Source organism: Mustela nivalis (assembly GCF_964662115.1).
Source record: "Mustela nivalis genome assembly, chromosome: 5".
NCBI lineage: Eukaryota > Metazoa > Chordata > Mammalia > Carnivora > Mustelidae > Mustela > Mustela nivalis.
Genome location: NC_139024.1, coordinates 131,163,390 through 131,179,786, shown reverse-complemented (window position 1 = coordinate 131,179,786; position 16,397 = coordinate 131,163,390).

Below are 16,397 nucleotides of genomic sequence, written 5' to 3'. Positions count from 1 at the left end.
AGTAACAGATGTGGTGATATCTCTGGCAAGGCTGAAGTCTGAGATCTTCATCATGTTGTCCTTTGTCACCAGCACTTCCCTGGTGGCCAGGTCTTGGTGTATGCACTTCTTGGAGGCAAGGTACTCCATGCCTCAGGCTACCTGGTAGGCACAGGATACCAGGTCCTTGGAGGAGAGTTGCTCTGCTGCATTGTAGCTGATATTGTAACAGTACTCCAGGTCAGGAGGCCTCTGGGCCTGCAGGTACTCCTGTATGTTGTCTTTGGAGGCATATTCCATGATGGTGTACGAAGAACCGTCCCGTGTGCAGGACCTAGCAGGTTGATGGTGTCCTTGTGCTGTCCAATCATCGTCATCATCTCCAGTTCTGAGATTAGGTTTGACAGGTCTTTCTCTGTTGCATCTGACTTCAACATCTTCACAGACACTTTAGTCAAATGGTTGGATTTGTCTTTGTCCAGACCAATGGCTTCCTCCAACACCACCTGCCCAAAGTAAGCCTGTCTTAGGTGTCTGCCTAAACTGCCTACAACCAGCCTGCCTCAAGGCAGTTATGAACTCTAGATTATCCTCAAAAACATTAAAACACAAGCTAAAAATTCCCTTCACTAGGTCTCTGTCGCAGGTCTAATTTTCTTATCTTTCATCATTTATCTTTTTCCTAATTCTTATTTTCAGTATATTTTATTTTGCTTCCAGGTGTTTCCCCTGGTTTCTGTATGCTGTTTCATAGGGAAGAATTATCCTGTCATAAAAGTATTTCTTGAGCATTCATTACATCTCTCAGTTAAAATGGGTTCTTTTATGGTATTGATTCATTTGAGTTTTCTCAAAATGGGAAGAATTTTCAAAATGGTGTTTTCCTCAAGGTTCAGAGTATGTCTTAGCCTCATCTTTACTCTTTTTGAAATTCACTTTTCAAATTCTTGTCCCTATTTTTATCTTTTTAAATTAAAATGTTTTATTTTTACTATTTTTTTATTTGAGTATAGTTGATATTCAGTGTTACATTGGTTTCATGTTTTCAATATCTCCATATATTATTCTATGATCACTACAAATATAGCCACCATCTGTCACCATATAACACTATTATAATATCATTGACTATATTCTCTACACTGTCCCATATCTCTTTTTAAAATCTCTGATTTTTATGTTTTCTGTTATTCCAATTTTCGACCATCATTTTACTTGGTTACTTTAATAAAATATGCCTGATTACACACTCTTTGCTGAAAACCATAGCATTGGATTTATAGTAGTCTTCTTCTTCTTCTTCTTTTTTTAAAATTAACATATAATGTATTATTAGCCCCAGGGGTACAGGTCTGTGAATCGCCATGTTTACACACTTCACAGCACTCACCACAGCACATACCCTCCCCAATGTTCATAACCCCACCACCCTCTCCCTACCCTCCCAACCACCCCCCCGGCAACTCTCAGTTTGTTTTGTGAGATTAAGAGTCTCTTTTGGTTTGTCTCCCTCCTGATCCCATCTTGTTTCATTTACTCTTTTCCTGTCCCCCAAACCCCCCACATTGCACCTCCATTTCATCATATCAGGGAGATCATATGATAGTGTCTTTCTCTGGTTGACTTATTTTGCTAATCATAATACCCTCCAGTTCCATCCATGTCAACGCAAATGGCAAGATTTCATTTCTTTTGATGGCTGCATAGTATTCCATCATATATATATATATATATATATATATATATATATATATATATATTTAATTTGTTGATGCATATCTAGGTTCTTTCCATAGTTTGGCTATTGTGGATATTACTGCTATAAACATTTGGTGCACGTGCCCCTTTGGATCATATAGCAGTCTTCTTTACCTCTATCAGAACCCCAGGAATCTTTATTTATTTATTTACTCACATAAACAGATGATCCAACACAACGTTTTTTGATGTTCAAATGTATTATAATGTCTTACCCCTTAACACTATGCTTACTGCTCTCTTTCACTGTCTGACTAAATCCTCATCATCACTATTCCATTTAATGAGAAAGAACATTTGAAATCAGAGTTCTCTCCATATAAGGGAATGAACACTCCACCCTTCTGTTTGTGAAGGTAAAATAAATGTTGATATTGTCTGTCCTGAACATACCCCATCCTGTTCACCAGAATATTCACCATCAAAATATATACAAAATGAAAACCATACCTCACCCCTTCTATTACCACCCAGCATGCTAAAAACACCATCATATGTTCCTGAATTATTGACTTGATTGATAACCCCACTTTCACACATACTGCACTCCTTTCTCCCTGAAAATTTATTTTGGTACAGCAATTTAACCTAAAAATCAAGTCAGATGATTTTATTCTGCTGTTGAAAGTCTTTTGGTATCTTCCCCTTTCATATTAAATAAAAACTGAAGGCGTTTCAATATACTAGAAGGTCATACATCAATACGTTCTTCCTCTCTCCACCACTATGAACTCCTCATTGACCTCCTTGCTTTTCCTCAAAAGTAACAGACAAGCTGTTCACACAAAGTCTATATACTTACTTGCTCTGCCTAGAGCAATCTTTTCCTTTAATATTTGTATAACACTCTCCTTCACTTCCTGGGTCTTTGTGCAAATAACATCTCATAAATGAGATATAACCACCCAACACAAAATAAAATTAACTTTCATCCCAGCATTCTCCAATGGCTTTTACCTTTCTTGTATTTCTTTGTAACACTTATCACCATCAACCATCAATCATTATTCTATTACTGGTTTATTTTCTTATTTGAGACAGAGAGAGAGAGAGAATTGGGAGGGTGCGCAGAGGAAGAAGAAAACACCCCACTGCCTAGAAAGCCTGCTGGGGAGTTACATCCCAGGACCCTGAGATCATGACCCAAGCCAAAGGCAGTCATTCAATGGACTGAGCCACCGAGGTGCCTCTCTATTATTGGTTTATTTCACTATTATATTTCAAAAGAATGTAAGCTCTTTGTGGTCAGGTATTTTATATGTTTTATTAATTGAAGTATTCTCAGTAAGGTAGCTGGCAGAATGTAAGGGCTCACTAAACTGTATTCTGTTGTTATTATTGGGCTCCTTTATGGGCTTTACCTCTTACACTAGAAGTCTATCCTTCAGATGTAAGCAATAAGAACAGAGCCCTGCTGCCTGTTCAAATGTGTAAAAAGCCTGTATTAAGTGGATATTTTAAAAGCTAAATGAATGGTTTAATAGTTGTATATAGGGGGAAAGGGAACATATTTTCCACAGTTTAGAAGTGGAGTTCTTTTATAGAGTTCTTGTACAAGACTACACTATTGAACGAAAATGGGCAGTTGTACATTACAATTATACAAACACTTTGGTAATTTATATCCTTTTTTTGTAATTCATGACTGGATCATTTAATTCCTTAAGAGCATTATAGCATTTCAACTTTTCATGTTCAATAAACTTATTGGGGTTGCTACCTTTTTTATTCAAATGGAGAAATAGTCATGATTTAATCTAAATAAAGTGTTATTGATTGTGTTGTTTTCTAGGAATGAGTCGCACATGCTAGTTTAAAAGTTTTGTTAAATTCCCAAGTCTGTCACTGATAAAAGCCTTTTGTAGATTAGTAACTTGATCAAAACGGAAAAGTTATGTAACACCAATTGTTATACTATCTTTGTTTCCATCTTGCATTGTAATAACACCCACCTTAACTCTATTTAAGACAAATCATTGCCAGATGGATTTCTGGCATTGATTGCATGATATGAAATCTAGTATAACTAAAAGTTCTTGGTTTTAGTAGCATATAAATCAATTTAGAAAAATATATGTATTTGAATATAAGATAAAGTTTTAAATTATTTGGCAATAGTAAACTAAACTTTTTTTGGGTAAATTTTTATTTTCTAAAATTTCATTGAGCTCTTTTGCAATAAGAAACAAGTTACAAAAAATTAAGGTTTATTTACCCCAATTCAAAATTATTAGGAATATAATCATAGAGGTTGAAGTATTTAAAATATTGAACCCAAAATATTTTCTTAGGTAAATTCATGAATGCTGAGCATTCACTGTTAAAATATACTAATACTATTGATAGACTGGTAGAAGCCTAAAATCAAATATTTATTAAATATTTATATCCATATCTTTTCATGGCTTGGTAATTCATTTCTCTAGCATTAAATAATATTCCATTTTTTGCATGCACTACACTTTATTTGACCTTTCACCTATGGAAGGATATCTTGGTTGCTTCCAATCTTTTGTCAGTTATGAATAAAACTACTATAGACATCTTTGTGGGTATAGATTTCATCTTCTTTGGATAAATACCAAGAACTGCTACTGCTGAATCATTTGGCAACAATATGTATAGTTTTGTAAGAAACTGCCAAGTTGTTTTCCATTCTTTATTCTCAATAGACATGGAAGAACATTCCTGTTGCTCCACATCTTCACCAACATTTTGTGTTCTGTTGTCAGGGCTCTGGATTCTGGGTATGTACTGGTGTCTCTTTTTTGTTTTAATTTGCATTTTCCTGATGACATATGATGTGAAGCATCTTTTTATATGCTTATTTGCCATCTGTAATATTTTCTTTTGTGAGGTATCTGCTAAGGTCTTTGGCTCATTTTTAATCAGGTTTTCCCCCCATTGTTGAGTTTTAAGGAGTCTTTGTATTTTTGATTAACAGTCATTTGCCAGATGTGTATTTTGCAAATTTTTTCTCATAGTCTGTGCTTTGCCTTTTCATTCTCTTGGCATTGTGTTTCACAGAGTAGACATTTTTAAATTCAGTGCTTGTGCTTTTGTAGCTAAAGTTATTGCCAAAACCAAGGTCATTTAAATTTTCTTCTATATTACCTTCTACATGTTTCATGTTTAGGTTTATAATCCAATCTGATTTAATTTTTGTGAAGAGTGTATGATATCTGCCTGGATTTATTTTATTTTATTATTTTATTTTATTTTATTTTATATTTTTACATTTAGCTTCACCATTACTCCAGAACAATTTGTTTAAAAGATTGTATTTTGATCTCTTGTATTGCTTTTGCTTTTATAATAAATATAAAATATAATTGATAATATATATTCTGTTCCTTTAATCTAGTCTTTCTGTGGTATTACAATATCTTGCTTACAATTATCGTTATGGTAAACTTTTTTTTAAGATTTTATTTATTTATTTTACAGAGAGAGAGATCACAAATTGGCAGAGAGACAGATAGAGAGAGAGAGATGAGGAGAATCAGGCTCCCTGCTGAGCAGTGAGCCCAATGCAGGACTCGATCCCAGGCCCCTGGGATCATGACCTGAGCCAAAGGCGGAGGCTTAACCCACTGAGCCACCCAGGTGCCCCATCGTTTTGGTAAACTTTGAAGTCAGTCCTCAGTCTTTGTTCTCCTTCAACACTATGTTGACTATTGTGAGTCTTTGCCTCTTCACATAAACTTTAAAATAAGTTTGTTAATATTAAAAGAAAAACCACTTGCTGGATAGCATTAATTGTGTAGATAAACTTGGAAACCAGTGACCTCTTGAGCTTAGCAGGAGATAGACCATGGACATCAGTTGTCACAGTGGTGCCTGTGGCAGAACCTATTGCAAATCCCTAGGCAAAATGAGACCTCAAGGATCTGAGAGAATGTCTAAGTAGTACTTGATACATCCCTTGGGTATGGTTTATTGAAGTGTCCACCTGTCTGAAAGCTGGGGAATCTAGATAAGGGAGGGAAAATTAGTTATGATAGAACATATCAACAAACATCAATAAATTTTGTAAAACTAATTGTCATGGCTCATATACAATATGACCAACAGAGGGACCATCAGAAGGAAAGCATCAGTTATGTTTATTGTGAAATTTTTTTATTCAAAATAAAGCAATGTGAGGGGAATGAGAAAATTACCATTTTTTAATTGGTTAAACTTCTTACAAAATGGAATAGGTTTTATATTCTAAGTAGTATATTGAAAAGTAAAACATTGGGGCGCCTGGGTGGCTCAGTGGGATGGGCTGCTGCCTTCGGCTCGGGTCATGATCTCAGGGTCCTGGGATTGAGCCCCGCATCGGGCTCTCTGCTCCACAGTGATCCTGCCTCCCTCTCTCTCTCTTTCAGTCTGCCTGCCTCTCTGCCTACTTGTGATCTCTGTCTGTCAAATAAATAAATAAAATCTTTAAAAAAAAAGAAAACAAAAGTAAAACATTACAAAATAAAATTTTAATTAACAAAATATGTAATTTTAAAAAAAGGTTAAAAATAGCAGAACCATTTTTCTTATAACTGGAAAATACATTGTATATATATCTATCAAAAATAACTTGTCATGGGGGCGCCTGGGTGGCTCAGTGGGTTAAAGCCTCTGCCTTCGGCTCAGGTCATGATACCAGGATCCTTGGATCGAGTCCCACATTGGGCTCTCAGCTCAGCAGGGAGCCTGCTTCCTCCTCTCTGTCTCTGCCTGACTCTGCCTACTTGTGATCTCTGTCAAATAAATTAATAAAATCTTTTATAAAAAAAATTTTAAAAAATAACTTGTCATGTCTGGAATCAGGAGCATATGGAAAAAAATAATATCTGAGGACAATACTTCTGCCATGTTTTGTGCCTTGTTAATATTTTTAAACAGTCAGGCAACTTTTAGCTTTATTGAAATACCTGCTAAAATACCAGCAGTGCCTTTTGGAGCCCTGTGACTATAAAAATTAATTGCAAATATTCAAAATGTTTACTATGGTGTCACTATTTAGGGCCACCACCAAGTATGTTTCAGAAGTAAGCATAACTGTTACTCTTTCATAAGGCAAAAGGGCATATTTTCAGGAGTTCCATCTGCTCTACCAGGAGGTGAATCATGTAATGATTTTTGTCTATAAAATAATTCACTTTTCAATCTAACATTCCTCATTCCACATTATAATAATAAAAACTAGGAGGAGACTAAAACAAACAAACAACTACAACTACAACAACCAGCTTTTCCTTCAGTGGAAAAGTAAATATAACCTTATGAGTAGCCTGAAATTTATTTTTAAATATTTTTAAGATAAACGTTTTTGTTAGAAAACCATATATTTTATATTACTAAGAAATAACAGGCAAAGTTTTATTAACTTCTAAAAAGTCTAGTTACTTCTATTTATCTCTTAACTCATCTCTTTATGAAGTAGAACATGATCACACCTATTGTATCTACCCAAGTTTGTATGCTTTGGTTATTTTATGTTTGCTATTTCCTTGATTAATTTTTACAATATTTGATACATAATAGTATCTTTAAGTCCATCTATGGTTTCACAGAATTTGTTTGAACTTCATAAAAATGTACCATACTTTTTGCACTGTCCTTGTTTTACTTCTCTATTAGCTTTCCAAGATTTATTCACTTTAGAGTGTGTAGCTATCATTTATTTTTATTCCTCCATAATGCTATGTTTACAAATTTGTATTTATCTGTACTTTTAAAAATATCTTAATTATATACCATTTCTCATCTCACGTAACACTCATGTTACTTCTACACTAATCAGATATTATGTAACTGAAAACCACAACTCAGCAACAACAGAACACCATTTTACAAAATTAAATGGCTTACCAGAATTCTTTAATGCTATCCTTTATTTGTATTAGATGAACCTTTATTCTGGTATTTGGCATTGTTCATATGGAGGAAAGCTTATAAGTGGATATTCCATAAATAGAAGGATTTATTATGATTGATTAATTATTTTCATTTAGAATGCATAGAATATGGTTGATTTAATATTTCTTTCTTACTCTCTGCCTGGAACATAGTGCTATCTATGTAATAGCCACTAAAATATTAAGTTAATTACCTAGACTTTAAACTGCATATTAATAGGAATAACATACAGAACTCTTCTCAGATTGGGACACCTGGGTGGCTCAGTCAGTTAAACGCCTGAGCCTTTAGCTCAGGTCATGATCTTAGGGTCCTGGGACTCAGTTCTGCAACAGATTCCCTGCTTAGCCGAGAGTTTGCTTCTCCCTCCCCCTGCTGCTCCCCCTGCTTGTGCTCTCTCTCACTCACAAATAAATAAAATTAAAAAAATAAATTCTTCTCAGATAGCTAATATACAATATCATCTTTGTATTCATCAAAGGGAAAGTGCCATAGAATAATGAAATTTAGACTACTTCAAATTCATTTTTTAACCAGTAAGAAAGTACTGGAAACAAGCCAAAAATGTCTTCAATGAATTAAAGAAATAGATTGATTTTCAATATCTTAATGTTTCTAAAAGAAATTGCAAGATTTTTATACTAGATCTCAGTGTAAATATTCATTATACAAGGATATTCTAAAAATAAACCCGAGAAAACTACTTGACATATATGATGACAAAAACGAGTTTGACAAAAGTCAGTTTGGGTAAAACTTATAACATCTACCACCTGAAACTCTTGTTCTATAATTTAATTATTTTAATTTACAAAAATACAAAAATAATATATCAGAGTATGTATATTGATAGCTTTGAAGGTATGCTCTGGTTGTGCACTGTTTACTATTGAAAGGGGAATCAAATATGTGATGCTTATGGTGTGACTATACTAAAATTCAACAATTTCAGAAGCATACGAGGAATAGAATAAAGACAAAAGAGGACCCTTCCTTATCCTAAAGATAGACAATGGTATATATGTGCTAGTTGGGGAGAGAATCCAGTCAGTAGATGGAGGATGTGGTAGTGGAAAAAAAAAAAGACACAACGTTTTGGTTGAAAGTTTAGCAATATATTTAACAAAGTGAAATTGTGTGTTAATAGCCTTGAATAAAATCCAAAAAATATTTTCAATTCATTGAAGATCATTTAGAAAAATCTTGAAAAATACAACTTGATAAGGATTCCAATCAAAGATTCATAAGCAATACAAGTTTCAGAATTTTAGTATATTTTCCCTAAAAAGCCATTTGATTTAAATTAAAAAGAATTCTATTTACCTGCCACTTAAATAAGAGGAAATTATTTGGTTTTGTAATAAGTCAATAAAATAAATTAACATATCTTTAGAAAACAGATATGCACACTAATTTAAAAAGAATAGTGCTTAAGCTGTTCAGCAAACATTTGTAAAATTCCTTGCCATCAGCTAGCTCTGGAGTTCTGCTAGGTGAGTAAGGCCATGTATGTTACTGCTCAGAGTACTGACGCAAAGCAATTGTCCCCTTCACATCCATTTTTTGCTGTTGATATGTCATGCTATGTTGTTTAGAGATCCATAGATGGCCCTACATGAAGGCCTTTTTTTGTGTGTATATGGGTGACTGTGATTTAACTTTCAAATAAGATGGCTCCTGATTTACAATGATTCAACTTATGATATATTTGGCAATGATGTGAAAGTGAAAGTGATTCAGTAGAAACTGTACTTTGAATTTTGAATTTGGGTCTTTATAAAAAGGGCCTTTGACATGTGGTATGGTGCCATCTTGTGATGCTGGGCAGCAGCAGTGAGCCACAGCTCCCTGTCAGCTAGAAGATTACAGGGGTGAACACCTGATATTCTTACAAGCATTCTATATATAACCATTCTTCTTTTTTTTAGTGTAAGATTTAATAAATTGCATGTGATATTTGATGCTTTGTTATAAAATAGGCTTTGCTTAAGATGATTTTGCCCAAATGCAGGCAAATGTAAGTGTTCTGAGTATGTTTAAATAAGCTTAAGGTAAGCTATGATATTTGATAGTTTAGGGGTATTAAATGCATTTTCAATTTTTTATGTGTTTCTCTGTACATAGCCCCCTTGTAAGCTGAAGAACATCTCTATATGTATATGTAGCCTTGGTATGGCTTACATATTATTGGCATGAAACATCTAGAACAGTACGTGTGCCATATAATTGTCTACAACATCAAACAAGTTTCTTGAAAACTTGTGCCAAAGGGGTTATGTCTTTAAGGATTCTTATTTCAGAAGGGTTCTCTCAAACGTAAGATTTTTCAGAAGTTAAGTGAAAATCTGACCAAACTAAACATTTTTCCATTTTCCCTACTGAGCAAAGATAGCTAAAATCTATCTGCCATTTTCAACACTGTACTCAACGATTGTAATTCTAATTTAAGAACAGATTATTTATATCAAAACCACATGTTGGCCTAATCTTATACAATATTCATAAATCTCACTCAGAGCCTTGGACACTTTTATTTGTTGAGTCTATAGACCTCATAGCTCCATGTATGTCTATACTTTTGAAAATACATGCATCATAGTTCCATTGTAAAATGTCTGGGTTATAAATTGTGCTATGCTATCAAAATGGTAATAAGAACATACAAATGACCTGATGTAATGAACTGGACCAGATTGCCAGATATCACATTTCATACCAGAAAGATTCAGTGGTAAGTTTTAAAATGGCCAGCTATACTTCGACTGAATTATAACTCACTTAACTTCTTTCTTTGTGTACAGTATTATATATTAGTCAGTATTATAGTAAATAAGTACTTTGGACAGATGTAAATATGCTGTAATAAAAAATGTTTTTCTTCTTTCTTTTAGTCCTTTTTACTTGTAAGTCTAGCCATAAATACCATGCCTCCCCCAAAATAATTTGCAATCCAAATTTATCTCTAAATGAATTTATTGCACTGAAAAAAATATATATATATACACTTACAGTAGACATGTTGAAAAATAGTTACACAACAGCAGGGCCCTAAATATAAGCAGTATAGTTGTTTTGTTTCATTTTGTTTTTTTCTTTAAAAAAAAAAAGAGGTTATGTGTAATATTGGAATTATATTTCCAGGCCTAGTATTTCAAGACAGTTAACTAAACTTATGGTGTCAACAGCCTTAAACATAAAAATTTCTACTTTTTGCATTTGCCCCCTCCATTTAGAACTTATTTATAGCCTGATAATTCAAAGGTCCCTATGTTTATGAAAGTCTGGACAGAAATAGCTCTAAGATCCCATTCAGAACTTGATATTAATCTAAGTCTTTTGGCTCCATTTATCCTGAGAGCAAAGAGTAGGACAAAGGATTTGAGTACTGTTAGTTTATCTGGGGGATTATCCAAGGTAGAAAAGAATGGGAAAGTGATACAGTGAAGAAGCAACTTTGTCAAAGAGGTACATTGTTGATATAATTGTTGTGGATAGAAAATGAAGGCTTGCTTTTACTGAAAGGTCCTGAGAAACTTCTTTAAGTTGTCCTCATGAAGACCTGAAAACTGACAATTTTACCTATGGTTCTTATTTCCACTTCACTGAGAGCTGTCCTCAGAGGACATTAACTCTCCTACACTTTTGGGTTGTGTTGGAGACATTCTAAAATGAGAGAGAGAACACGAGATGCAATCAGTGTTAAGTAACTGCAATTTCCCATGGAACTATCCACCACAGGTTTGGCTAGAATCAGGTGTAGGGCCTTGATAGCAGAGGGATTTGAGGCAGTATCATTTTAGGTTAATCATTATATCTGAAATTTCCAAAAACTTCAACTGATGAAACTTTGATTATAAATCTATAAATATACCAATAAATCTACAGTATTCAAATTATTTTCATAGAAATACACAAACAAAGCATCAATTGATTAATATTTAAATGTTACAAAATACTGAACTGAAAGAATTTGGTCATATAACAACGTGTAAGAAGTAGAACTTAGGTTTAGGTTAGAACTCAGGATGCATTTGAGACTCAGTTAAGAAATTGAATGGAGGGACGCCTGGGTGGCTCAGTGGGTTAAGCCACTGTCTTCGGCTCAGGTCATGATGCCAGGGTCCTGGGACCGAGCCCCAAATCAGGCTCTCTGCTAAGCAGGGAGCCTGCTTCCTCCTCTCTCTCTGCCTGCCTCTCTGCCTGCTTGTCATCTCTCTCTGTGAAATAAATAAACAAAATCTTAAAAAAAAAAGAAATTGAATGGATGTCTGACTATCTTATAGGTTTGCTAAAATCAGTGACTTTGTGTTCACGTGTGGCTATGCAGGAACTTTTAACTTTCTCTAAGAAGTTATTAGATTTGGTTATATAAAGGATGGGGAAAAGCAAAGTACAAACCCCATAAAGACAAAGACACTGAGTATGAGAAAAGAGTAATAGATAAGAAGAATCAATGCATTTGAGGAAAATGGGAATTGAAATACACAATGATTGTTGATTTTTTTAGATGGAGAAAACGAAACTAGCTTGCAAGAAGGAAATAACAGAAGACATGTTGTGATGTGATACAGAATCCTGGAAAAGGCAGTAACGTGGAATAAAGGAGTAGGGAGAGCATATCAGGTAATTTGGATAGGAAGGAGTTAGGAGATAATTGCTTGATAAATTTTATGGCCCACTTAAATGCACAGATTTCTCTTCTTTAATTTATATGGAGAACAGGGTGTTTTTTCTCCTCCCTTTCAGAGCGCCAGAGGTGTACTCTTTCAGACTGAAAACCTGAAAAGCTCAGGACTCAGTTGCTTAAGCACAGCTGAGAGGACATATTTCAATTAAGATTTACATTTTGCTGTAGGTAGTAGACTGTCAAAAGTGGTTTAACCCTATTTTTTCATTTAACAAGTAGACTACAGAGAGTGTTTTCTGGTGTTGGTTCAGAGTCTTAAGAAAGTAAAGTGAAGTATCTTAGAGGTTTTCATGGCTTTTTATTCACAGTTGCAAAAATTGCTGTTGGAGTTCTCACTATTAAGCCCACATTTCTGGCAGAAAGATAGAGGTAAAAGAGAATGGTATCTTGTACGACTGATACTTTGTCATATGGTTACAATGTAACTAGAAAAGAGACAATAAAATATTTGATGTTGTTTTAAGTTTCCTTGTTGTCAATCCCTCAGTGCTTTCTGATATGAAAGGAAAAAGTAGATGGATATTGACCTGGCAACTATCAACACCCGTCAGTCTCTCTTGGATAACCAATATCTCTATAATCTCTTCTTCCCAGTAAAAAAAAAATAAAATATATTCATAACCCACACTGTGCCATCTCAAGTTACTGCACCAAGATAAAATTACAATGATTTTCAGTTGTTCCAAACGGACAGAATACCCTTCCTTATGATATCATGTCTTATAAGATAGATAATTGGCTTGTTCCCAATATACCCAGATGTGACTGTGGAAGAGACAGGAAAAAAATAATAATATTTATTTATTCCTTGGTTTGACCCTGTTTACACAGATGCATTACTATTAGAAAAGGTTGGTTTGGGACATTGGAATGAATTTACTTAATGAGTCGGTATGTAATTGGGTTGAAGGACATTTTTAATTTCTACAAAAATTTTAGAATTCTATCTTATTCTCTTTTGTTAATTTTCACATGTTAACAAAGCCAACGTTTTTGTCTAGCAGACAAGATCTTAAATCCGAACAAAACTCAATTTTTCCTTTTTTTTTTTTAAGTTTGAGAGCCTCATGTTCTCTCATGCTGCTTTAAATACAACTCAAAAAAAAAAAAAGGAGCTAAATGGGGCAGTAAGACCAGACTTTTTATTTTATTTTTTATCTTATTTTTAATTAAAAAATTAAAGATTGTATTTATTTATTTGAGAGAGAGAGAGAGCATGAGTGGGGCAGGGGGATGTAGCGGCAGAGAGAGACTGAGAAGTACACTCCCTAATGAGCAGGAAGCCCGATATGGGGCTCGAACCCAGGATCCTGACTGAGATCATGACCAGAGACAAAGGCAGATACATGTGCAAAATCCCTTTTTTTCTGGGAAACAATACTTTACAAGAGATGTTTGAAAAAGTACTGGGGAATCAACTTTAATTGGAGATACAAAAATTTAATTGACTTTTGTAAAGCTACAGGGATCCAAATGATGGGAATCCCAGCCCGTTTAGGTTGTGGACCACAGAGTATTCTTCTCTGTAATATTTTATTTTCTTCCATGTCTACCAACTCCAGTCCAAGTTCACTGATCTCTTTTTAGATAGTGCAAAACATGGCAAAGAATACCAAACAAGTGCCCAATATGCTACATTTATTACATCATTTCTAACATAGAAGTGTGTTATCAAGGCTGGTTCTGTGAACGAACCTAGTTATGCTAAAGTGTGTTTTGTTCTCCAAGAAATTAAATGCATGATTATCACACAATTATAAAATACTTGTGTCAAGAATTTTTATTCAAAAATTAATAAGAGAAGCAGATATTAAAACTAGTTCACATGGTTATTTGGGATATAAGCAGATTTGTGCAGCAGAAGTGCTCTGGGCCCATAATTTGGGTTACAGGATTTATGTTTTCTAATGAAAAATCACTAACTTGCATTATTGTTAACAAGAATCTTGTGCATTACCCTCAGTTTTCTACATTATAACCTCTTGCTCTACAGTTTGTGAATAACTTTGTCAATAGCAAGCTAATAAACGGGGTTACTCCAATGGATTGAGATAATCTCCAGAGTTTCTGCTACATAATGCCCAGGACTCCATTGAAAGGACACCTTGGAATTTATTTTGCCCAGAAATTTGATCATTTTTTTCACTGTCCTTACCTACTTTCCAAACCTAGTCCTTTTGTTTCACCTTTCAGTCTACGGACAACCGTGTATCTGACTGACTTGTTAATTCTGGGAATGTCTTGCAGATTAATTTGCTTGCCAGAGGTGGTTCCTCTAATTGATGTCTAAGAACCCTAATTAGTTAAGAAAACTTTTTTTTAACATTTTCGTTGCTATTTATTATTATTCTTCTTATTATTGCTAATATCTCTATTATAAATAATTCACAAGGGCATCTTTCTGACAAAAGACAAAGAGCTGGCTACTAGTAGAAAAAGTACATTTGACTCTGTCAGTGAAAGTGGTAAATGGACTTGAGAAAATAAGGCAAAGCACTGGAATTTTGTGTTAAAACTTTAAATATTATAGACACATTTACTTAATTTCTAATACTGTTGTTGCTTATAATTAAATAAGATGTTTTCCATGAACCACGCATTACAGCAAATATATTGTTTATACAGATTAAATTTTCATCAAAAGGGACGCCTGGGTGGCTCAGTTGGTTAAGCAGCTGCCTTTGCTCAGGTCATGATCCCAGCGTCCTGGGATCGAGTCCCGCATCGGGCTCCTTGCTTGGCCGGGAGCCTGCTTCTCCCTCTGCCTCTGCCTGCCATTCTGTCTGCCTGTGCTTGCTCTCTCGCCCACGCGCTCTGATAAAGAAATAAAATCTTAAAATAAATAAATAAATTTTCATCAGAAAATTGTAAGTGTATTTTATTGTAGGATCATGATAAGCATTTGCAGATGAGAAAAGTGAAATTTAGAAAAGTATGTCTCTTCAAATCCCTCATAAAATATCTGGCCTAGATAGAAGGATATACTATCACAATTGAGGAAGATAATTGAGATTACTTAAAATGATAACCTTTACTGTATAGGGTTTTTTAAAAGTTTGCCACAGATTCAGATTCTTTTAAAATATATATCTATTTTGTGTAAAGAGAATGCACTGAGAAGTAAAAAGAAAGTGATATATCAGTGCTACCAACTAATGGCTATAATATCATCACCTTATTTATGAACAATGAAACTGTGCAATATTTAAATAAATTTAAATAATTTCCTATTTATTTTATATATTTATAAATTTAAATAAATTCCTATTTATTTATTATTAAAGAAATTCCTCTAACAAACAGTATGCTTTGAAGTTTGCTAGCAGGAAAGTGTTGTACTACATGGAAGTAATCAGAAAATGTGATCTAAAATTCTGCTTTCAAGGGCGCCTCGGGTCATGATCTCAGGGTCCTGGGATCGAGTCCCGCATCGGGCTCTCTGCTCAGCAGGGAGCCTGCTTCCTTCTCTCTCTATCTCTGCCTGTCTCTCAGTGTACTTGATCTAAAGATAAGGATTTACAGTATGATTTGACTGGTAGGGTCTGAATCTTTTTTACTATTGTTTTGACTATTACTTGAAACCTATAGTAGTACTTGGGATATGTGTTGTGTAATCTGTGAACATGTGCTATTTTTAGATAAGATAATTTCTGTCTCAAACCCTTGTTAATTTGTTTGTTTTTGTTTATTTGATAGTGGTTTCAGTAAATGGATATATCTGAAAAATTGCAAAGCCACTATTAAAATAAGTTATTATTATATATAGCATGGAATTGCACATTCCTCCTTTGAATCTGACAGAGCTTCACCATATCCTTAACAATTTGGGGAAAACATGCTATTATTTTTCTTTATAAAATTTCTCCTGTTAGGCTGTGGTGGTTGTTATCAGCAGTAACTCCTCTGAAGGCTTTGTCAAAAGAGTTGAAAAAATTGGAAAGGTGGGAATGAAGCTGTTTTCTGAATATAAAGAAAAGAGCATTGAAGTACAATTCACACTCTTACTTCTCCTTCTATGCTTTCAGATGTTTGACATTTGAAGATTTTGCTTCTAGAAGAGAGGCCCTATATA